General features: G+C 39.2%; 1 protein-coding gene across 1 annotated transcript in view; it reads left to right on the forward strand.

Annotated features, from left to right (window-relative positions):
* Positions 1-24166, forward strand: part of RBM48 (RNA binding motif protein 48) — a 241495-nt gene extending 217329 nt beyond the window's left edge. Inside the window, exon 6 of the transcript XR_010743440.1 lies at positions 24156-24166. The gene's annotated coding sequence lies outside the window, so the exon portion shown is untranslated. The remainder of the gene's footprint in view (positions 1-24155) is intronic.
* The last annotated feature ends 566 nt before the right edge of the window (positions 24167-24732 follow it).

Consider the following 24732-nt stretch of genomic DNA (forward strand, 5'->3'; position numbering starts at 1 on the left):
AGGACAGGATGTGATCTTCCCACACGAAAGCAAGCCTAGGACAATAATTACTACAAAGAGTGCAGCAAAACCCTGATTCTGACCTTGGCTATCCTGATGCAAATCCTGAATATGATCCTCTCAAGTTTCTCTGAATGGATAGGCAGAAGAATATAATTTGGCTTTTTCTTCTACAGGGACCCGTTCTGAGAGGGCTCTCATGTTTTTTGTCATGTGAGAACTTTCTGCTGAGAAACTAGCAGGTGGCACTCAGCCTGACATTTCTGACTTATTTTGCTTTACCTGATCTGATTTCAGAGAGATTAGGCAAAGAGACACAAATGGACACAGGTCTATGAAGGGAACAGAGAGGATGCAGCAAATGTAAAGGGGGCAGGGATGGTGCCCATTCAATTCCACCTGGCTGCCTGTCTCCAGGGTGACTGTCATTATCAGAGAACACAACAGAGTCCTATTTTTAACTTGAGTGAAAAACGATTGTATTCTAGTTCATATTGAAAATCAATTTAATAACAAACTCCTGTCTGGGAGAGAACGTCTAAGATTCTGCAAGATCAACTTGTTAATAATGGCCCAAGTATTTAAAAAGTAAACAAAACCTCAGTTGTCTATTGACATGAATCTTTCCAGACTCCTTTACTAGCCTTCTGTCTAGTATAATTTAGAATTGAGTGGGAAGGAGATATGGAGACAGAAATGAAAAGGAAGGGAAGTGAATATGGACACAGAAAAGGAGAAGATGAAAGTAAAGAGATGGAGAGAATAACCGCAAAATTCTTCTAAAAAGATCTTAAAAATTGCATGTCACTTCCAATTCTTCAAAGACAGCCCATGACGGAGAAGCAATGTAAACTTTCTCATGATCTAGCCTTCAGTTTCTTCACATATTGCATAATAGGGAACATTCATAAAGGGATTATAAAGACTAACAAATGAATAATGACTATTATATATATGCTACTGGCCTGAATGATATGTGCTACACCTGGATTTAGACAGAGCAGTAGAAATGTTATAGACAGTTAGAAGACATACCAAAAACCTCAAATCCTTTATTAGAAGCTTACTTGTTTTTTGCAATGCAGTTTCAATGTACTAAAAGTTGTCAAAGCTTAAAAATTATCATCTCTGTAACCAAGTAATTGCAGTTGAAAAGTCATATTTCTAAGGGAATATTTTAATTTTTATTGACACTATGTCATGTGGTCTAGTTGGTATTTAATGGCAACAGATCTACAGCAAGATTTGTCAGCGCTGTAGGCAGAACTACAATACCACGTACAACTGAGTTATTCTGACACTTTATAAGACTGCTACTAGTGGTGTTTGATTTCAATAAAATATGACTTCTGGAATGAAACCATCCATGTCCTCTGTTTCAGTCTGGTTAGTCCATGTTAGGGGCAGAAATATTTCAGATGTTTCCAATAAATATTTCACCAGCAGTACATTATCTTTCCATTATAAATACCTAAAAGTGCCTTCATGAACAGATCCAAGTGTCATATTTTGCACCAGGGATGTGTGAGGAACATAAATTTTAGAGTCTAGGAAAAACTTACCAAATTATGCCAATTTGTAAGAACTTGAACAACCTGGACCCTGTTTGCTTATGTTTTGAAATAATCTGTCTCACCTGATGATGTTTGAAATCATGCTCATGATAATGATCATGAGCATCTTCTACCTGGATTCTAATTAGACCAAAGCTGCAGACAATATCCAAATTCAAGCTTTCACTGCTGTAGCTAGGTTCCAAGACAAGCAGCTTCTCCAGGGTTCTGCCTATACTGTTCAAGGAACGCCCTGGATGAAGTGACCACAGAGGAAAAAAAAGATTCATAGCTTACGGGAGTAGCTTTGAAGGAAATTATAGGACCAAGACCGGGAATCAGGAAGGTTAGAAGCATAATGGAAAACTGGGACCAGCTGAGCAAGTAAGGCCTGACAGCTGGGACTCATACCCATACAATGATGGGGAAAGAAGACAGACTGAGGAACAGAGGAGATATGGGCTAGTTATTGAAATGAGGAACACTGGGCGGAATCAGGCAGAGTGTAGGCACACAGGACTACTGATGTGTCCACACTTCCCTATGACAATCTGGAGCTGAGCTGAACATCTCTCCCCGTATCTAAACATCAGTGAGCTCAGTGGAAAAAGGCATGTATTATCCCATCATGTGTCTCCCTATCAGCTCGTCCATTTTAGCAATTATTCTGTTGTTTTCCAGGCCATAGTCAGTTTTGTGTTTGACAAAGGTTTTCTCTTGCCTCAGGTGATCCTTATTTTTTAGACTAGTGTGGTTTTCTCTGTGAGAGAAATGGCCCAAGGTTATGCAGAATCCCAGAATCACAGACTGGGTAAGGTTGGAAAGGACCACAGTGGGTGATCTGGTCCAACCTCCCTGCTCATGCAGAGCTGAACAATATTTGGGTTTTAGATAGCTTGCCATTACATGCAATTGCACAGCACTAAAAAGACAAAGACACATAGTACTTCCGTAATAGTGTGAGGAGGTAGCTATTGTCAATGGTCCCTGTGAATATAAATAACTCTGAAGATCATCCACTGAAGCAGGACAGGCATGCTTAATGCATCCATGGTTGACCAGTGAATGGTTGTTTAAAATACTCACGTGTGTCACCAGGTTCTTATCACACACTTTTTCATCCTCTATAATCATTCTGACATTAGAATCCAAAAATGAGACAAGAGATTACATCACAACTGTGGCTCAGCTCATCATTTGACTATGTACTTTAAGTTCAGTTTACTATAATATAGAACAGTCTTGCCTAAAAATGGCCTGGAAAAGATGCAAGCCCCTATGAAGCATAGGGGCAAGCCCATATGAAGCAAGCCCCTATGAAGGGTCCCAACCTCAAAGCCCTGCTAAACTAATGGTCTCTAAACATGATGATGTGTACGTGCCAAGTATCTGCTGGTGAATGCTGTTCTAGGAGATTTGTGTATTAACAGACAGGTTGCCTGAATTCTTGTACAAAAACAAATTAAAATACCATATTTTAAAGAAACTGGCTAACATAGAAGAAACTCATCTAGCTCACTGTTTGAAACCATGTAGCCCTGCCTGGAAACTCAAGTGCAACTCTTGACAGATTTGTCAGTATTCTGACTGCATATTTCTGACAGCAAACGGAAATAGCAAAGCTCTTGTGAATGAAAGCAAGTAACTAAAATATAATCCCAACTCAATTCTAATGTGTACAGCTCCACAGCAGCCACAAAAGACATATATTTGCTTTCAGTTCAACATTCTCATGAGAATAAAATAGGGAGCACTTTGATTTATTTGGCTGCATCTAGAAGAATGATGTCCACAGAACTTTAGGGACATGGGTTTCACTCCAGTTAATTAAACAATAATTCCTTAATATCAAGTATCAACCGTTACAATATGGGATTTTTAGAGACAGTTTTCTCAGCTTTCCTTTACATTGTCAATCAAACAACAATTAACCACCAGAGAGACCTGGCTACAGCCGTATTTTTCAGCTTCTTTCCTAAAGTACAATGTAAAAGAAAGACCTTTTAATTTAACAGTGTAATTAATTTTTATGTTTCAAATCTCTACTATGAAAAACTATCATTACAACACATAGACAAAATATTGATGAAAATTAAAACTATTTAAGAGGTATGGACACAGAAAATAACCACATTTTCAAATATGATCATATGCAAAAATGATCATATGAAATTTGCTGTAATAAATGTCAACACTTAGCATCAAATAACACAGAGAGTAAGTAAACCAGTAATATATGTGCCTCAAAGATTCTAGTTAAGTAGAGTGTTTAGTATAATTTCACTATAATAATGATTTTTAAAGTCATGTCATTTATAGAAGTGAAGAGAAATAACTGGCATAAAGTCAATGAAATCCTTACACTAGACCTATATTTGGAAAGAAAAAATGCTAATGGTGACTTCATTTATTTGTTATTTCAGAGAAATAGCTGCCTTTTGATGCTTTTGAACATGGGTAAGACTATTCCAAGACCTTTAACAGAAATTGGTATGGTTTTTAAGTTTTGTTCCAGACAGGCTAGAACTAGAGACGCACAGCCAATTCTGTATCTGGCCAAACTCTACTCACAAAATTTGGCCAAACATAAATTTATCACATCGATTTCATGTAAAGGTCTGATCCTGTGTGGCGTTCAGGTTTCTTTCAGGATTAAATGTAATATGGGAAGTCTGTAAAACCACATTTAGAACTGAAGGCTCTGAATTACTATTCTTTCTATTAATTCCACATAAATGACTGCGTCTGCATTTTCTAGGGTTGTTACAGTAGTGTGTTTATTTATAATAACACTTTATTTAATTTTCATATTTACTAGAACAAAAACTAACTTGTTTTCATGGATACTATACAAACACCAGAGAAGCTATCCTATTTTAAAGACCACCAGGGTACATGAAAGAGACAGGAAAAAAGAACAAACCAACCATAATAGCAACCAAATACAGCTTGACAGCACCAATTTTGAGAATGTGTTCCTCAGGTTTGCTATTTTCAATAGTTTATTGCAGATAAAGAAACTGTTTTGAAAACAGGTCTTGCAGAGTACCAGTGCAGAAAATAAAGGTTCTGTGACCCAGCTGAGGAGCAAAACCTGTGAAAATTACACATAGGAAACACCAGGGAAGAAAGCATGGAAAACAGATTGGAGAGCAGCAGATAACTGGAAATGACAGGCCGGCATGTTTGATGGATTGATCCATATGGATTGATGGGATGACATAAAAAGAGGCAAAATAGTCCAAATACTGCAGACTTGGTAGGCCAGGCCAACAAATGTGTTTACAGCAGTTATTTCCAAGATTCATATTGGAAGGATGATAAATATTTGTGAGGAAACTTTTAAATTCTCATGGTGAAAGAAGACAAGCAGTTTCCTAAAGGATTCACTGTTGGTATGACCTTTGAACATAAGAATCTCTGACTGACTTATATTTTATACTAAACACTATAAGCTGTTCCCTTATTGGAGTAAGGGAACTGTGATCTCTGTACAAGTTCTCTATTTTTTCATTACATCTGCTGAGAATCTGATACTTCCCACATATTAGTAAGATTTCAGCAGAATGTACACAGTTGTGCAATATACACAACAGTGAAAGAGCATGTGCAAAAGCCCTTTATTTCTTGTTGCTCAAATACTTCTACAACGGCAAAATGAAAATCATTTACCCTAGTCCACAGAAGGCATAAGCTGTGGTAACAGCCTCTGCAGAACTTCAGTTGAAGCTGTTGCATTTTATGTTTACAGCTCCTATAATGTCTCGTGTGAGGATCTGAATGCTTAACCACTTTCTGTAGGAATAAACTAGAAGATGCAGATAAGTTGGAGGTGAGTGGAGCCTTTAGTTGCTTGGTACTGACCATAAGGAATGCAAGTGGAGGTTTTGGCAAATTCCCTGGATTTCTGAATACCCTGTCTGAGACAGTGGCTGGTGAGCTAGCTAAGTTGCAAAACGACAACTTAGGTCTAAGTTCCTCTCTACAGGTATGAGTAAGAAAAAAACCTCCATGAGAATCCTTGCAGTATGTCTTAGTATGGAGCAGAAGGGAGATAGTGAGGTAGTTTTCATGCTTTCTTCAAGAGTCTTAGTGCCAGACTGCAGCTGGGATGAGCACATTTCAGTGCACACACTTAGCTCGAGACAGCCCATCTCTTTGCAGCATGTCAATGCTGCAGTTGTGGGATCCTCACCTCTTAAATACAAGACTTGTTTCCCTATTACCTAAATACTGTTTGGAGTAGCTCCAAAGAAGGGGACTTTGACTCCCTCTCTTCCTCCTGCAGTACATTGTAGGCGGAGTGACACAATTTATACAACTGAACAGAATTGTCACTTACAAAGAAGATAAGACACATCTGTGTCATGATGCTGCATGGCATCCACATACTTCCTAAATAGTTACAATAGTGGTGATAATGAGGTTTATGTTAAAGTCCCAGGCAGAGGCAAAAAATGAAGCATGCTTCTGCAGTTACATGTGAGCTGAAATAGGTGTATGATTTTCACTTCACTTTGAGCAAGCCTTACCCAGTACAGGTGCACTGAAAGGATGTGCGTGAGCTGTGTAAAATTCCAGTGGAAATGATGCAAAGAAAAGAACTTCCTATGTTTGTGGAGGATCTCATGTAGCAACAGTCTAAGTCTGCCTTTCTCTCAAATGAGAGTATCCAAAAGTTAAACTGTCTGCTGGGGCCTATATTCAAGATTAAGCACTCAGCCTATCAGCCAAAAGGCATGATTGATTCCTAGTTTTAGGACACAAAAATGTTAATGCTATCTTTCTTTCTCTCTCTCTCACTCTCTCTCTGTCTCTCTCTATATGTATATTTGTTATGCTTTTTGTGAACATTTCTCTTTTTAAACTAAGCCCTCTTAGGACTAATGACATCAGCATGGCTTGTTATACTGAAGTACTTGTTCTACTTGTTGGTATATAAGACTATTTTCCTCCTATATTGTATGTCCAGAAAGAAACGGCAAGGAGAGAAAAACAGGAAAAATAGTTGAAAAAATATTTGCACAGAAGACAGAACACACAATTCTGAGTTAGCTTCATTTCAGGTGCTAAAAAATACTTTTCAGCCAGTGTGACTAACATTTATGCACCTGGGCTATTGCATTTCTCATAAGGATTGCCACAGTAAACTTTTTGGTTTAAGGAATCTTAAAAAGTTCTGCTTCCTCACCAGGCATATTAACCTTGATTGCCTTTTTTTTTTTTTTTGAGGGGCAGGGGGGAAGCAAGACATATTTATCTTTTGGTTTTTGTTGAATAGACAACATTGTGTTCTAGGAACCATTGAAATAATAAAGGTTTTCTGGCTCTCCAGAAGTCCTTAGGTTATTATTATTGCTTTTGGATTGTGGTCACCTTCTGTTTAGATTTGCTGAATGCATTTATCCCAGCTGACAGGCCTTCTGATACCTTTAGAGTTGACTGCAGTGTGTGAGGGGGAGCGTGCACTGATTCTAACAAAACACTTTGTTTGCATGGTCTGTCCCTACACAGGGGAAAACAATGCTGTTTTCTCTCTTCTGTTCAAATAACCATCACAATTACCCGTTAGACCAAACAACCTTATACTGCTGATAATAAACTGCCTGAAGGAGTATTGACCACAAATACCAACCCTGGTATTTGCCACTCTCTCTTTGTGGAGCTTTCCAGAGGACATTCCACTTCCAGCTACTCCAGTATCAGATCTGCACTGATGTGACAGAGTGGAGCTGTGACTGACTCACTCACAGGCCAAGGATGACCTTGCCATAGCCAGTGCTCACCACAGACTTGTGTTTTTCTCGTTATAAGCGAGAACTGGATGAGAGGGGAGGATTTAGAAGCTGATCACAGCTGACCGGTGACTGAAATACACGCTTTGACTCCTCTCAGATGGCTTGTCTCTTCACTAGCTGCTAGGAGACTGTCCATGTACCTAAGAAACTGAAACTGGAGAATTTAAAACCCAACCTCCACAACACAAGTGAGGTGAGGTATTGGGACCTCCAGCCTAACAGCTGATTTTTGTGGGTGAATTCCTCAAAAATGACTACTGTTTTTCACTGTGTATGGCGACCTTGTTTGATTAAATTCTATATAAAATCCATTTTAAAGGTGCTTTGTGCAGTTGGAGTTACCACTGCTTTCCCATTACTAAAATAACATTACAGTGATATCAGAATTCCTGTAGGCAGGGTGACTGAAGAAGAAACCACTTTAGGCTGACCCCTGAGTAAGCAGGGGGGGAAAACTTTGAATTTTGCATTTTGTATTTTGTTGAAGCTCAATGAAGTGTATGTGTGTGGCTGATTGGTTGGTTTTTTTTTTTTTTTGTTGTTGTTGTTGTTGTTTTTCCTTCTCAAAGGAATAAATAAAATTACGTATCCAACATATGTACACAAAGGCTCATTTCATATTCATTGCTCTAAGCACAGTATTTGCTAGAGGCTATTTTTTAAAATAGTGTAAATCAACTTTCATCATTTGCTTACCCCAAAACCCAAGACCGGTCATAAGGATTGCTTCTAAAGACATTTAATGTAAAAACAGCTATAGCTAGTAAAAGAATGCATGTCCTCTGTAGTTCCCAGATTAGAGCTCAGTTACATCACACAGAAAATATACATAGAATAAGAAGACATGACAACACTACCTTCTGACTGGGAAACAGGAAAAAAAACACCACATTTAAAAGGTTAGGTTAGCTGAAAAATTACTTCTTAGAATGAAGAAGCAGAATAACAAAAATATGCATTGGTGCTGGCTAAACAGGGAGGAAACTACTCAGGGAAATTGAGAAATCTGCCTGAAAAACAATCAGATATCTTCTTAAAATACATGGTTTAGCTGAAGACAATACAGAGGACAGTGGTGAAGGACTAAAAAGCAATGACCTTTAGCCTTCTTATATCAGTATATACTGATTAGACCGTATGATCCAATGACCTCTAGTGATCTTAACCTTGACAAGACAATGAGTTCCTCAGTTTAACTACGGGAAAGATAAGGCTCTGACATCAAAATGCTCTCAGTATAAGAATGGAGGCATGCTTATTGGCAAATAAAGCTGGTTAAGACAAGCTGCAGAACTGTTATTTAAAGTTTATTACATATTACTTAATATCATTTTTTTATATAAATCTATTTCTCAGCTTTTTGTGGGTTTGCTTGGTGCTAAAGCTATGGCACAAACAGTGTTTTATTATAGGGTAGGGACCATAGAGAATAAGAAAAATAATTTCTAGAACGTAAATGGAAGGCAAGGGGTAATAAAGGTCAGATATTTCCCATGCTGGCTTGACTTAAATAAATAGTTGACTAGTAACCCCTTGCCTATATTCTGGAAATGTTTGGTAAAGATAAGCAGTCTTTTGTATTATTAATGCATTAATGTATTACCATAGCACAGCTTTGTCAGTTGTGCCTTGAGATCTACAGCTGTACCTCTTCATTTTGCTCCAGGGTAGAGCAGAGTATGTTTATGTCCACGCAGACTCCCATACTAGGCTCAAGCCTGCGCTTGTAGTTCTCCCACCTTAAAATTGAGTTAGTTGCTTTACTGGCAGACGAACATCCCAAAGACCAGCTCTTTTTAAGAAATTGCAGCAAGCTGTATTCATATATACAATGCTCAGCAAGGCAGTAAGAAATTGAATGGTCTGTAGAAAAAAAGAGCAGAAAAGATGCTAACTTCATCACATATACTTCCAAGGCCCTGTAAAATATCCAACAGATTAGGAACTGCACACAGAAAGTAGCATTAACACAGAGTGAGCCACTTACCACTATCACTCCCTATGAACATGAACAGAACTCTGGTAACAGGGAATGAATATTTCAGCAGTGAGTACAAAGATCAGAAGAAAATATATCTGAATATGATGCATACACTGATATACTCTTAATTCACTACTGCTCCTGATGCATATCTAGTCCAGAATTCACAGCATGATTCACCATTTTTTAATATCTTCTAAATTAGCCAATCCCTCAAGAGAGGGCCAGCATCTATCAACTTCAGAAATGCTAGTTTTAAAAACTTTTATAAAACATCACTAGTTCTCCAGGATCAAGGATACTGTTCCTGAATTTTCAGGAAGACTTGCTGTGTGATCTGGCATTTTTAAACTCATATTCAGTTGGACATATATTTGAGGAAGATAAAATAGTTTGAAAGAGAGGAGTGGAATTAAGCTCCAGCTTATTAATGCAGTGTTGTTAAGAAAAGTGAGTATGAAGTTGTTAATACAACATTTTACAAAAGTCTTTGCAGGCTTTTTCCAAGCTGTGTCCCTGTCCAGCTAGTGAAAATGCTATAACTTCACATCCAAACATGCCCTTCTAACCCTTACTAATTCCTACATTTTTCTCATTCCTCTGCTGTAGTATAAGTTTTCTTACTAAAGTGTGGGTACCTAACTTGAGGTCCAGCTGCTACTGTTTGTGAGCCAATGCACAGGACAGTGCATATTTTTAAAACACTGAGGCTGCTGTTTCCCTGTAGAAAGTAAAAGTGTTTCCTGATGGTGCACAACCAGCTGGCTGAACAGTTTTTGCACATGTACAGTCAAGGTCTATTCTTAATTTCACATGTTCACATGTTCACATTCACCACAGATTAGTGTTCCAAAAGAAAACTTACCATCACTTACTCGATTCTTTCAGAATCCCAAGGAACCCTTCAATTGTTCATGTTCATCAGCTCTTAAAAGCAAATAAGAATTAACAATGTATTACTATCTGGTCGAAAGAGATTTATTAAAGATACTTGATGCAGGATTTAAATAGATTTTTATAAAGCAAGATAAAATTTGAAAATCTAACTTTGTATGTTACTACAGATAAACCATGGATAAAATATGTAAGGAAGAACAAATGTGGTGAACTATGGTATAAATACTCTAGCTGTTGCTTAAGCTAAGCTTTAATGTCTTAAAAAGACATTTATATTGTGGTATGTTTCCTGGACTGAATATCTGTGTTATATAAAGGCCACTGAAGTGCTCCCTTCCCCCTTCCGTTTACAATCTTTTTAGTTTAGGTCAATTGTCATCCATCAGAACATGGAAAGTCACTTCTGATATTTTTTCCCTCAGTGTTTTCTCTATATGAAGCAATCAATACAAAAAAATAAATAAGAAAAATATAAGAAGAAATCAATGAAATATTATCAAGCATGAAATGGTGTTTTAACAAAACAGGGGGATTTGCTGAAGTAATGTTTTAGTAAGGAAGGAAATACCATTGACTTTATTACAGCTGCCTAATGTTTTCCACGAACTGCAGAAAATAATTCATTGTATCTTAGTGACCTACAATAACAGCTGACTGCTTGCACTTGATGGAAATGTGATTTAAAAATTAACTATTTAACTTCTTCATATTCTTTTCCCTGCTAGCACATTAGTTTCCTTTGCATTCTGTTTTGAACTGCTTTGTGAGATGTGAACTTCAGTAAACAAAACCACCAATTGCTAGGCAATGGTCTGCCATGAAAGAAGGAAAAGAGGGTCAGACTGCATGCTTCTGTGAGCTGTAAAACCCATGCTGGGCTCTAAAAGACTGCACTTAAATGTGGCCTCTTCATTTTAACAGGCATTTTATCTCAAAGGTTCAATAATGTAACAAATATAAAGGAACATGGCTGGCAGTTGCACATGTGGACACAAATGCATACATATGTACACTCAACAGAAAGTTCCAGGAGAAGATGAAAAAACAGTTAAAGGTTCAGGGCAGGAATAGATAAAGTGACAAGGTGAAAAACTAGTAATTTGTCTAAGTAGCATGGAGGAAAATGAGCAGGGATGAGGCGGAAAGGGAATAAAACCTTTGTCTACTGAGACTTGTCAGAGGATTTACTCCCACCACTGTTGCTGCCTCCAAGAAACAGGAGATGGATCCAAGCTGTCCTGCTGCAACTGTAATTAAGACTGTGCTGTAAGTCCAACAAATTTAATATTCACCATGTAATACCATCTCTTCATTACACAACTTACACATTATGTTCTGTCCATACTAGCCAATAGCACCAAGATATTGTACACAAATCAATGAAGATAATACTTTATGTATACACAGTATCTATCTTTATAGTGGGAAACTGTATACGTAGGTAGATGACATATACAATATCTATGAATATTTACATCTAGATTGCATGTATATGCAACTGCTTCTGGATATCTGTGCAGTTTACTGAGGAAAGAGAATTTGTCTAGGGATCACTAGAAATTTTTACTGTAATAGAAGGTCACCTCAGATCCTTCATTCAGCAGAAACAAGAATCTTCACCTTAAAATATGAACAGTACTGTAAGCTTCAATAATCTATATGAAAAATAGAGATGAAAAAGAGATATATCCATTTAGAATTTTATTATATATAGTTGAAATGCACTGCTTGTTTTTTCTAGTCTAATTCAAAGGAGGAAAACTAGCAAGAAACCAAGATTGTTTCCACTGAAGTAACACACCTTCACAGAAGGAAAACAGTGCAAGGAGACTCTGAAGTCTTCATTCTACAATTTCATGCTAGTGGAATTTGTTTTATTCTTTCAAATGTGTGAATGGAAAGACCACTTCATATTACTAAAAATGAAACAACACTGTAAGCAAGGAAGTGTTAAGATACTACTGCAAGTGAAGATCAGCTCTTTTGAACAGGCTGAAATACTGAATTATTAAGTTGCTATCTAATTTTAGGCTTTCATTCCATACTCTAGTCAGAAAATGTCATCAAGAACATTAAAATAGCTCCCATCAGCAAGGAAACTGTTTTCTAACTCACTTGTGGCATGACATCAGGGTACTACTCACTGAAACATGAATATCAGTTTCTCAGAGGTTTATGTTTAAAATATTAAGTGGGCCGGTTTATGAGTTGAGCTCTCTTAATGTCAGAAATCAAGAGACCATACCTGCAATCTAAACTTACCTTTCTCTGTAACATCTACAATATCTCTGTAAGTTCTCCATTTCCCTCCTGCTGCAGAAAGTACTCTAGACCATGTGTCAAATGCCTTTGTTCATGAGAAGATGCAGCTGGGCTCAAAAAAAAGTTGAAATACCAAAAAGAGAGGGAATCTATGACTGTTGAACCACAACAAGCTTATATAATGAAAAGTCTGACTCTTCTGTCACTGGGGAGTAACTAAAAAAAGTTCCCTGAGGTTATTCACTGTTCAGTTTTTTATTTATTTTATCCTTCTTGTCAAAGGGAAATGATTGGGAAACCAATTGGCACAAGCTTCAAGCAGACCTAAAGCTCCCTCAAGTAATTTTATATTGAGCTCATTTTTACCTAGTGAAAAGAAACTTATGTTCACATAGATCTATATTTTTCTTTTACAGGCATTAAAATCAATAGAAAGCGTGCAACGTAAATCTTGATAAACTGGTTCACAAGATTGGCAATACACTTAAATCTAGAGAAAATCAAATTCTACAGGAGAACATTGCTGATTGAGAGCTGTGTCATAACAGACCTTTCTGACTAATATACCCCATAAACAGTTTCTGTGTTTCTTACAAAGGTGGATTTGTCTGACAGATTTTGTCCTGCCTGACCTCATAGAAAACACCTATATGAAGTAAATAAATGTTTGAACCAATTTACAAAAAAACACTGCAAGACTTTCTGTCTCAGCAGGTATTCCAGTAGCATGCCTCAGGCATTCACTATATAGAAAACATCACTCACTAACACTCATTCTTTATTATTGATTTGACTGGATATACTCTTTGGAACATAAGAAGCAAAATACAGATGCCTGATTGACTTTCTCTACCCCACCATGTTCTGTGCTTCACCTTCTCTTCTCATATCCTTCTCACTAAACTAAATTGCCGCAAAATTATTCTCAATAATAGAGAAGTTTTTAGAAATTCTTTAGAAAAGCTAATTTTTTAGCTTTTTTAGAATGACTTAATGTATTTCTTGCTTTTTAATTTCTGTTAAAATTGGAGCAGATCTTCTTTTGGTTTGTAATAATATACAGGTTTTCTCAGCAGATTTACAGCATATCAACCTTCAAAAGTAATTTGATTTCCTTGGATTACCTACACCTACACCTACACTGAATTCTCTGTGTTGTCATGTTTCTACTTTGTCTTATTTCCCCTTGAAGTTTTCACTAGCTTCTTGCCATTTTACTGCACCTTTCACCAATGCTTGTACTGAATCATAAGACTATTTTTTTTCCTCCATCAGGAGAGAAAGTCTCACTTATAATAAAATCTTAAGCACCCTAATTATTTTTTACATTTTAATGCTATTAAAAAAAAAAAAGTCACTAAAAAAGCGTGCTGAGAAATCTGCACAACGATGGCTTACAACACCAGTAGATAACAGTGCTCCCAGTGGCACCAACACCAAAAGGAATACAGCACTAAAGTAAACATGGTTGTAAGACATACTTGTATCACTGCTAAGGCAGAAAATTATCAGTTCCATAATATTTGGTTGCATTTTTGAAAAATATTATTTTAAGACTATAACATACATTTATTTTTTTCCCCTAAAGGACAGCTCTCGGATGAGCATGTAGTAATAACTTGTACACCTTTTAAATCCTGTGTGTGCACACATGGTCCCAAATGTATGTACTAGATGTGCTCTTCTACTGTCAACATAATTGTTCTTAAATACAATTCAAAAGTGGAAATAATTGTCCACTTTTTCATGTTACAGCCATTCTTAAATACAACCTGGGGAGTTAATGTTACCCTTAAGTGAATTTACCCTTATACACACCAAAACAAGTGCAAATCAGGGATGTAAAATTAATTTCTGTAGTGCTGTAGATACTTAAAAGTAATTCAGCCAATGGTTGCAATTCAGTATCAGCTTGGTGAGTGTTTCAGTATTTGATAAATCCACATTTGCTTATTGCAACTTCTTATCAGAAGCTTTATGTTTCTCTAGTGCAGTCAGAGGCATGTGACCCAGCTAAGACAATTTCAGTATTGTGGGTGTGTAGCAAAACACACCCCCAGTGTTCATCTTGGTGTGTCTTTAGAGAGCTGCCAGCTTTCCAGGCAAGCATGGAAATCTAGAGGGTAGCAAAGAAACCACAGTGGAATGCTACAATGAAAGCATTAAGATTGGAAATACCAGAAAATATAAAACATTAATAACTATTCTACTAAAAGCTACCCAGTAAATAAGTTATGGAAATAAGTTGCATTTTTAATTTTACTACACTCACTGATCTTTTGTGGAAATTAAATTTTCTGTGTTACTTGTTAAATATATCCAGACAGCAAGACAGTTTACTCTTGCTGGCCAGGTGGACCTACCTATCTTCCTTCCTTCCTGCCTTCTTCCCTCCCTCCCTGCCTTCCCTCCCTTCCCTTTCCTTCCCTTTCCTTCCCTTCTTTCCCTGCCTTCCCTGCCTTCTTGCCTTCACACCTTCCCGCCTTCCTTGCTTTCCTTGCCTTCCTAACAGTAGATATAAATCATGCTTAGATCACCACTAATGGCTGGAGAAAGTGATGCAAGTCATATATGCAAAATATCTGATGCTGAGCCAATACTGTACTTTTCAGGGGCCTTAGCTAGAAGAAACTTAAAATAGACATTTGACACAGAAATTGTGAGACTTTGAAAAGCAGTTTTCAGTGGTGTCTGTCAGGTTTACCAGGGTGCTCTGTGCTTTCAGACCCCTGTCAATATTGTGGGGGATCTATATACTTGATCCCCCACAATAAGTACAGGCAAGTGGGACATCTTCCTTTCACACACTAAAAGGACTCAGTGTATGTATCCTGCTGGGAGAGGGTGCAGGCAAGCGATTCCTGGAATGGTGAGACAGATCTTCTGTAAATTGGTTTTGCTTCAGTTCCACAGCTGCAAGAGCAGCAGGCACTGGAGTCAGATGAGTCTGGAGAAGAGACTTTGCTAAAGGCTGGCCAAGAAACCAAGCCAAAGGCAGAGACACTGGTACGTAAAATGCATTCCAGTGGTTGGCATCTGGGCCCTGCAGCTGCCAAGCATTCCCAGTGTGTGGCCATGGGTGTTGGCTTCAATACTAGAACATTTTGAGGGGGAGGCCAACAACCAGTAACTAGAGAAGACAGTGCCAAGTTACTAAAGAAATTAAATTCATGTGCCAATTTGCTTGCTATTTCAAAAGACAAAATTTTATCTTGTAAGTATTGTTTTGAACATAGCCACAGAACAGTTAACAGAAATATGTTGATATTTGCTAATGGGGGGAGGGGGTAAAATACTCACGTAAGTGAAACGATGCTCCTTGGGGCACTGGTTAACAAAACAAAACCATACCCATTATACTATTCCTTAATTAATGCACGAGTTTCCTTAGAGACCACAGCTCTGTTGGGGGACACAAGTCTGGTGTATTTCTTCCCCAGAGACTGTGTAGGGAGAGTTATATAAAACAAAGATAGAGGTGAAATGAAAAATATACCATAAGGCTGAGCAAGTTTCAGCTCCAAAGTCGGGCTCCGTGTACTAAAAATATGTGAGTAGAGCAGAGTGTCGTGTAAAAACAAAAAGGTTGTATTAAATCTTTAGAGCATAATAGAATTTAACACATGGCTTAGAGTATAGTATATCTAATGGCATGCGCGCTGCACAGTCCCAAGCTGTATCAGGCTGTATATCCAGCTCTTCGGTGGACACCATGTCACAACAGATGATTACATTTCATAATTTGTTAAGAGTTAAAAGGGGGTCAAATATGTCTTTGCCTCTCTCCTGGGAGAGTTCGTTTTAAAAATAAAAGCCCTTACATTCTCAAAATATGTTAGCTGTGGCAGCAAAAAAATTCATAGAGGTTAATTTGCCAATCAGATCACACGTTAATTAGTGAAAGGGATTACTGTTTTAAACACAGCATTCACATTCCTTTGAACAAGGCTTGAGCATGTCGTTCGTGCATGATTCTTCAGTCCCTGTCTCCCCAAACCCAAAAGCAATGCTGGAGTGCAGTGCGTCTCTGAAGGAGAGCTCTCTAAAACTGTGAGACTAAGATCCCGTCTCAAAGACTCACAGACCTCCCACCAAATCTCACTTCGCAGCATCTGCAAATTCAGTTAAGAATCTGAATGTCAATCAATGGTTTTCTCTGGCTCAGTAATCATTCACAATAATGATTTTGTTATTGAAACTCCAGCACCAGTTCTGCTGAAGATTTACAGGCCAGAATGGAATCCAGCTCTCTGGCCTTTAATTATCCTAGCTCTATAGTACTAAAAAACCTAGGAAAAAAGTATCAAAAGCCAGTGATTTAGGCAGATATAACTTTACAAGCTCTCAGGACACATTAATTTAGAAAGACAACATGGGAAATCGAAATTAAAAAATACTAAGTTTCAATCATATATGGACTTGAATAAATAAAAACAAACCAAGAAATCTCAAATTGCACTGTCAGCAATCTACTGTCATAATTTTCTTCTGATACCTTAGCATCTAAATACCTATTTCATTTTGACATAAATTAGTGGTGAAATCCTCAGAAGTTAAAATGGGCAATATGTAATAGTGATCCCAGTTAACATGAATGTTTCCTTAATTCTGTTAAAGTCTGCAAAATAAGAAACAACTGCCTTAAATCTTAGTTTAACTTAATAACTATTTTGCTCCTGAATAAAGCTGTTCCATATCAAGTGTTTGATTTTTTTTGTTATAACTGAGAATTTACTTACCAAATTACCATGTTCATGTCAATATAAGAAAATATTGTATGTGTATCACAGCAGAGCCTGTGAATTCAAATGGTAATGAGATCTTTTCTTTTCTGTTTCTGTGTTACTGGACTAGATTGTGCCGTACTGGGGCTTCTTAACAGTTTGATGTCTGTGGAACAGATGGCTGAACAGAATGAGTTACTGATGCAGATGCAAAGTTGACACAGAACCATCTCCAGGCTGTGATAATAGAGATGGATGGCTCTAGGAGGGAAAGTTCACACAACGGTGTGTCTTATCAGCACTCTGTAGACCCTAAGTCTTTGACACTTCAGCTTGTTCTCAAAAAAGATGATTTCTCTTTGGTATTATGCTTATTTTATTTCTTTTGCTACTGGCCTGTTCCTGGCAAGTGCAGACCAAAGAAATTTAACCATAAAGATTAGTTGTCATAATATAAAAACCCTACTTGCAAGACTAGTTATAAACAACTTCACTAGGCAGGATTTTAAAACACCCTCCCTTTAACAAGACTCTCATTCCTGCTCTATCTTTGTCTTCTACTTGGCCTTTTGGGAGAGCAGGTCCATATACTAACATGTAACTCACAAATTATCATCACGCCTGATCATCATTATCTTGAAATCTATACATTGATGCCAATAGTTTTATGAAGGATCTCAGCTGCTTTTTCTTGTTTCTGTTCTCTGCAGTCCACTGGGCAGTCTATCATGAAGTGGTAACTTATGTCTGAGGTACGTTTTGTAACTCTTGCTAGGTTTTGTTTCTTCGAGCACACACATTCCATCATATGCGTAAACAGGATCCATCTTGACTGCTTGTGCTAATCCAATCAGTTCGTGTTCTTTTCTCATTTCTCTTAGTTACAAGACTTACACACAGGAATTATCATTGAAGACAGTAGGAAGTTAGCACGAAACCAGGTCTCCCTTCTTCCTCACTTCTTATTACCATTACTAATTCATATCTGTTACTATATTCTTTGCTATTGCAACTTTCTCCTTTATTCTTCACGTGCTGTGAAGCCAGACCTCTCCCAGTGCAACCATTGCTGCACTGAAGCTGCAATCTGACTCAACAAAAAGTAGTGGAGCCCTGAGTTGCTCTCAGAGAACACAGCTGCTGAGTAGGAAAAATAATGGTTTTTATTCTGAGCTCTTATGCAACAGCAAGGGCCTACAAAGGGGAAGTCAAAAGTCATCTTGTGACAGGTTACATAAAGTGAAGATTTGTGGTTCCAATAGGCAAAGGGAAACAAACAAAGCAGCTTTCTGCAGCAGACTCCTTAAATAAGCAATATGGATTTGTCACAGCCAACACTCACTGAAGGGTGCGTTGATGCTTCTAGCTGGAATCAGCACAGTGAGAAACTCCTTGTGATGTGCTGGTTCTCCTCATTCTCTTTCGACAAGTCCCTCCAGCTGAGCCCAGCCACTCTCATGGCTCAGGATGCACTAACTCTTGCCACACCGACACCTGCATCGGGCCCCGTGTGGAGTTTCCCAACACGGATGTTTGTGGCTGGACAAAGTCCATGCCGTTCGTTGCAACCCTGCCGGTCTCTGGTGCTCCCGTTCAGCATTTGCGCAAAGGGTGGCCGATGGAGAGGGCCATCCCCCCCGGCCCTGGCACGGGTGCCCGCTCCCGGAACCACCGCTGGTTACCCCCACACGGGCTCGCCATGCCGCCGGGGACGGCCTTGTCCCGCCCGGGATGGATGTGGCTGCCGGTTGCCCTTTGCGCAGCTCCTGGAGCGATTTCCCCCGGGCCGTGGGACTCCCGCAGGGAATGGCGTGTTCCACAGTGTCTCACAGGGCCCGGGCCCTCCTGCTGCCGCGACCGAAGTACGCGGCAAGGGCGCCTCTTTCCTCCCCAGAGGCCATTGTGATTACAGACTGTGACACTCTCGCCATCAGCACCCCTTCAGCCACACACTTGGAGCGTACCTCTGCAAGAGTGTACGACCTGAGCGAAGCACACTGCTCTTTTCACTGGCGGTTCTGTGTCAAGGCCGCGATGGCCGCCCCGCTCCCCGCGCCGCCGCCATGGCGCGGAGCGGCAGCGCCCCCTGCCGGCGCTGCTCCCGCGGACGCCAGCGCTCCCTCCGCAAATCCCCCGCCTCGGGTGGGATACCTTCCTTCAGCCCCCGGATCTTTTCAGTCCTGTAGCATTTGTGTGAGAAAAAGCCCCGAAAACCCGCAAATAAGCAGCTGTTCTATAGAAAATCTTTCTATAGTCGTTCTATAGAAAAGCTTGGGCCGCACAATTTTGGTTTAGAATAGAAGTGTGAAGTGTCAGTACTAGAAACTCTGCTCATTGCACCAGGCAGAGGTGAGGGGAGGACTAGGCAGCAGCAGTGTGGAAAATTGGAACGCACAAATGCTAAGTTGACATACAAATTTTAACATACAAATACTAATGAGTAAGAATGAATATGCTTCATTTCACAGATGGACATATTGGCAAAAATTTGCTTCTCTTATGTCACATGGAGACTAAATGACAAATCTAAGATTTCAGTTCAGGCATTACCAGATACCACACGTGGTGCATATGGCTACCCACCTAAAGTTTATGAAAAGAGGGTTTTTTCTGTTGTGTAGATAGAAATTATAAAGAAATATCTATAAAAATACTAATGTGTGTTACTCAAATCTTATACTGTTGCATAGATATGCTCAAATCTTGAGGTGAATAGTTGGAGGTTTAGAGGTTCTGGTGACAAGACTGCCACAGTCTGTAATCACAGCGGCTTTTGAAAAGACATGCTCTTGCCATGTACTTGGACATTGAATTACCTACATTTTCATGGGCACATTCTTTGCACAAGTTTCATCTCTGCCTCTAAGAGAATATCCTCGGGTGTTGAACAGCTAGATGTCCTTTTTGGATGCTTTCCCTAGGAATATCCAGCCTATCCCAGTCTATCACTTTTACTGATACCTTTATTATTGTGATATAGCTTGAATCTTTCCTATGGTATCTTTTTACTCTCACTCCATGGCCACCTTGGGCATGGAGAATATTTTTCTACCTTCCTTTTTATCCACTTCTTTGCAGAAGCCCTTTATCTGTTAGAAGACACTGTACCTTCCTCTAGTTTCTCTTTTCTTGAAAATGTCCTTGTTCTGTTTTACCTCAAGAGTCCTATTGTCCCTGATCTGGCTGTAATCTTGAGAGTCTTCAGCCTAAGAAATATCCCTTCCCCTTCCCCTTCCCTTTCCCCTTCCCCTTCCCCTTCCCCTTCCCCTTCCCCTTCCCCTTCCCCTTCCCCTTCCCCTTCCCCTTCCCCTTCCCCTTCCCCTTCCCCTTCCCCTTCCCCTTCCCCTTCCCCTTCCCCTTCCCCTTCCCTTCCCTTCCCTTCCCTTCCCTTCCCTTCCCTTCCCTTCCCTTCCCTTCCCTTCCCTTCCCCTTCCCCTTCCCCTTCCCCTTCCCCTTCCCCTTCCCTTCCCCTTCCCCTTCCCCTTCCCCTTCCCCTTCCCCTTCCCCTTCCCCTTCCCCTTCCCCTTCCCCTTCCCCTTCCCCTTCCCCTTCCCCTTCCCTTCCCTTCCCTTCCCTTCCCTTCCCTTCCCTTCCCTTCCCTTCCCTTCCCTTCCCTTCCCTTCCCTTCCCTTCCCTTCCCACTTGTGGTCCATTTATCTTCTTTCCCTCTAGATCTGCCTCTTGTTACCTTCTGGTATCTATTTCTCAGCTCTTCTTCCTTCTTGCCTAGTCTAGACTCTGCCACAGGTCCTATCCTAAATCTTACCAGTCATGCTCCAGTCTGTTTCCCCTAAGTTCTCCTTAGTGAAAATTTCCCTTTCTGTTACTGGTTATGAAGCCCCATCCATGTTCTGTACTTCTAGCTCTTTTTAGACAGGGAAGATTTTCCAGTGCTTTTAACTTCCATCCCCAAATGCACTCTTCCCAGAGAGGATTCCTCAGCCCCTGTTCCTGTGCAGGAGTTCACCGTCCACAAATGCTACTTGGGCATGATGGGGACCCTGACTGCTCCACCAGCACAATGGAGGGAGCTGCTGACAGAGCATCCGAGTTGTTTGGGAAAGTCACACAGCTCCTCATGCTTCCCTGTCCCTCCTCCTTCCTGCAGACATACCTTTGGCTCCTGTACAACCGGCTTGTATCAGGTTGTCTCCTCCAGTTTTCTAGACTCAGGGCTGACAGTGCAGGGCTGAGCTCTTAGCACTCGCCTGGCCCATCACAGCCCAGATCTGAGACTTCTGGGGTTGTCACCTGTGTCTAGACCCTGCTGTTAAATCCTGAATTTGCACATGCCCACCTAGCCAGCATGTGAATGGCAGTCTTTTCTGGCCTTACAACTTGACAAAACTAGGACTGTGCAGACAAACTCCCCTCACACATACTTCTTTTCTTCTAGCAGAGTAAAGCCCTATTTGAACATGGTGCAAAACATTCCCAAGCACGCTGGGAAAAGCTGGTGCAGTTGTTTAGCATAAGTGATAGAATATATTTTTTCCTCGACCTCACATTTGGAGGCTACTGAGCCTTTTGGCGTTAATTAACACGAAACACATCTGAGGGAGATATTTGGTGTGGGACAGCTTAGTTTTCAAAATACAAAGGTCAATAAATTCACAAGCCATGTAAAAAATGTCTTACAAAGTAGAGGAAAATAGGAAATGCTTGTAAAAAGCAATTCTGCCTGTTTTTTTCTATGATATATAATCAAATACAATTCCAAATTGTGCAATTTTGTGATTGTTATCAAACATCTGCATTTGCTATTGGATTACTGCTGAAATACAGTTCTATAATAAGCAAAATATTGTATACAAATAATAAAATCTCAATTTCTGTAAACTAGGATACATATAGATTGCAATGTTTAGCACGTAATATACTGTGCCAGATCCCAAGGGTTATTAGTAAATGTACAAGTATTGCAGGCAAAAAAGTCTTGACTTGGAGAGTTTACCTTAGTTTATTGTCAACTGCAGTCTTTATCTACTATTGGGGTATTGAGAAACCAAGAAGACAAACCACTAAGCAAAGATGGGGAAATGTCTTTCTTCCCACCATTCCTCCTTCCTATCACAGTTGCTACACTTTCTCAAACTTGTTGGATTTCTTTGGGCTCCCCTGAGTGGGAGAGGTTGGTGGGAAATAGGGTGCTCACCCCAGTGCTTAAGCTGTCTGGAAGACAAAATATTTTTTAGGCTTGTTCTGAATTTTTTTCTTAATTTATTTTGTGTATCAAAGGCTTTCTTCATTTGGCTATATTTTCACACACACTTGAAAAGAATTTCAAAATGGAATTAATTTTTTTTCAGTGTCCTGCTCTGCTGTATAGAATAGAGGTCCAGAATATTCAAATGTACTTGGATTTTTCTGTACTTTTAGATACAACTTGTGGATGGGACTAAGCATGACTGACTAAAAGCACTTGAAAAGTGATTGAAAGCCAAGTTTAGAATTTATTATGATTTGATAAATCAGAATACAAAAAAGCTGAAGTTAAAGAAGAAAGTGTTGCTCTAAGGAAAACATCTGAAAGATGCCCAATGCAATTTTTGTTTTCTCCCAGATAAGTGTTTGTCTTGACTTTGCAAGGCATCCTTATTCCATTACTATTAAGATGAAAAAAAAGTTATATAGCAGCTACTTTTTCAGCCCTGCAATATAAAAGTTGTAGCTTGATGAAGATATCAGTGTTGACATTGGACAGTACTTTCTTAAACAAGAGCACACGTTATATTTGGTTGGGGTATGCCATTTTAATGAGGTACTCTAGTTCAGAAGCCCTGCCCCAATGGTATATTTGTACATTTAATTGTATCTGAGTCACAGGATCCTCTGTGACCAGCAGTTTGTACTTTGCCCTGGAACACTGCACATAGCCTGAGGAGATACATACATATTATCTTTTTAGGTGGAGCAGGATTTCCAACGTGCTGGTATTTGTATTTCATGTTTAACTGAATTGTGATACAGATTTGTACTTGAACAGACTCCTTAGATGTCTAATCCTTTATTTGTCTTCTTTGCTCCTTGTCTGTTGTATATTTACCACAGATTCTAATCAAGAAATTATCGTCTGCTTTTTTCCTCATTATTTAATGACACAAGACAACTGTCACTTTCCATTGCAAGGCTGCATCAGTTTCATTTCTTACAATGGGATCCCTTTAAATCTGTCTGTGAAGTGTTTGGTAACTTTTGCTACAGTTCTGTCTCTTTCTACAAAAGCCTTGTGGTCTCCACAGAAAAGCAGTGACGGAGCTGGGGTCCATTGGAAGAGCTGGGCTCTTTTCATACACTCAAGGTTCTTTATGAAGATCTACTTGTTGAGAAGAGCATTTCTGTACAAACTGACATGGACTTTTTTATTGTCAGCCACTGTTAAGATTGGTACTGAACACTTAAGTTTTTAAGAGATGCTTATGAACAACATTCTGAAGCTTTTTGAGTGTGAGTAGAGAATATACTCAAAAGTACATCACGCCTGACTGTTCAAGGGCGTTAAAAAACACTTACTTGGATGCAAAAAAATTCTCAACACAGATATTTATCTACCTAGAAAGTAGCTCCTATTAATCAGGAAGCCTCTTGCAGGACACAGCATTGAGGCAACAGTCCCCCTCCAAATGCGCCAGTCACATGGGACATGACCAATTTGCACATCTGTCAGAAAGTTAATGTTTACTAGTATTAGCTCTTTTCCCTTTCTCCTTCTCACGGTCCCAAGCATAGTTCCCAGAAACTCCTGCCATGTCCTGTGGGAAGCTGTTGCCCTCTATCTCCCAGAAAGGTGTATGATATAAATGGATTGATGGGACCATACTGGTGACAGATTTCTGAAGGAATAATGCCAACACTGAAGAAAGTCCATAGAAAATATCTGATTGTATTTTATCTGAGTAAGGCAAAAAGTATTAAAAAAGAATAAAGGTACTTTTAAAAGTGTTAAAAAAGTGGTTTTTACCTGAGATCATTAAACAATGAGGTGTCTCCTTTTCAAAGCTCAGCTTTTTACAGGTAAAGCATGGAGGTACATGCACAATATTGTGCTTGTATTTTGCCATCATATCTTGCTCAGCTGGCCATGCATGTTTAAGGAGGTGTTTAATGGAAGCATACATTCCCTTTACAATAACATGAACTCGTTGTGTTGTAACTGCTAGTGTCACTTTTGCTGAGATCTACCTACTTATCACCTCCCTCCCTGAGCTCACAGAATCACATCGTATCTGAGGCTGGGAAGCACCTCTAGAGACCATCTGGTCCAACTCCTGCCCAAAGCAGGGTCTTAGGAAAATCTCATTACCTATCTATTATACCAATTAACATTTGTAGTATAAAATGATATTGACTTTTAAAAAAACATATTCATAGTTTTTACATTGGGTACAGAACAGTCAGGCTTAAGCAAGCAAACTAAAGAACCCCAGCTTCTTGTAAGTAGAAGGAAAACATGGTTCCCAAGATAAAGACTTTGCTTCTTAGAATTTTAATCACTGTCCATGAAGAACAAAAGATAC

This window comes from Sylvia atricapilla, chromosome 1 (genome assembly GCF_009819655.1).
Source record: "Sylvia atricapilla isolate bSylAtr1 chromosome 1, bSylAtr1.pri, whole genome shotgun sequence".
Classification (NCBI taxonomy): domain Eukaryota; kingdom Metazoa; phylum Chordata; class Aves; order Passeriformes; family Sylviidae; genus Sylvia; species Sylvia atricapilla.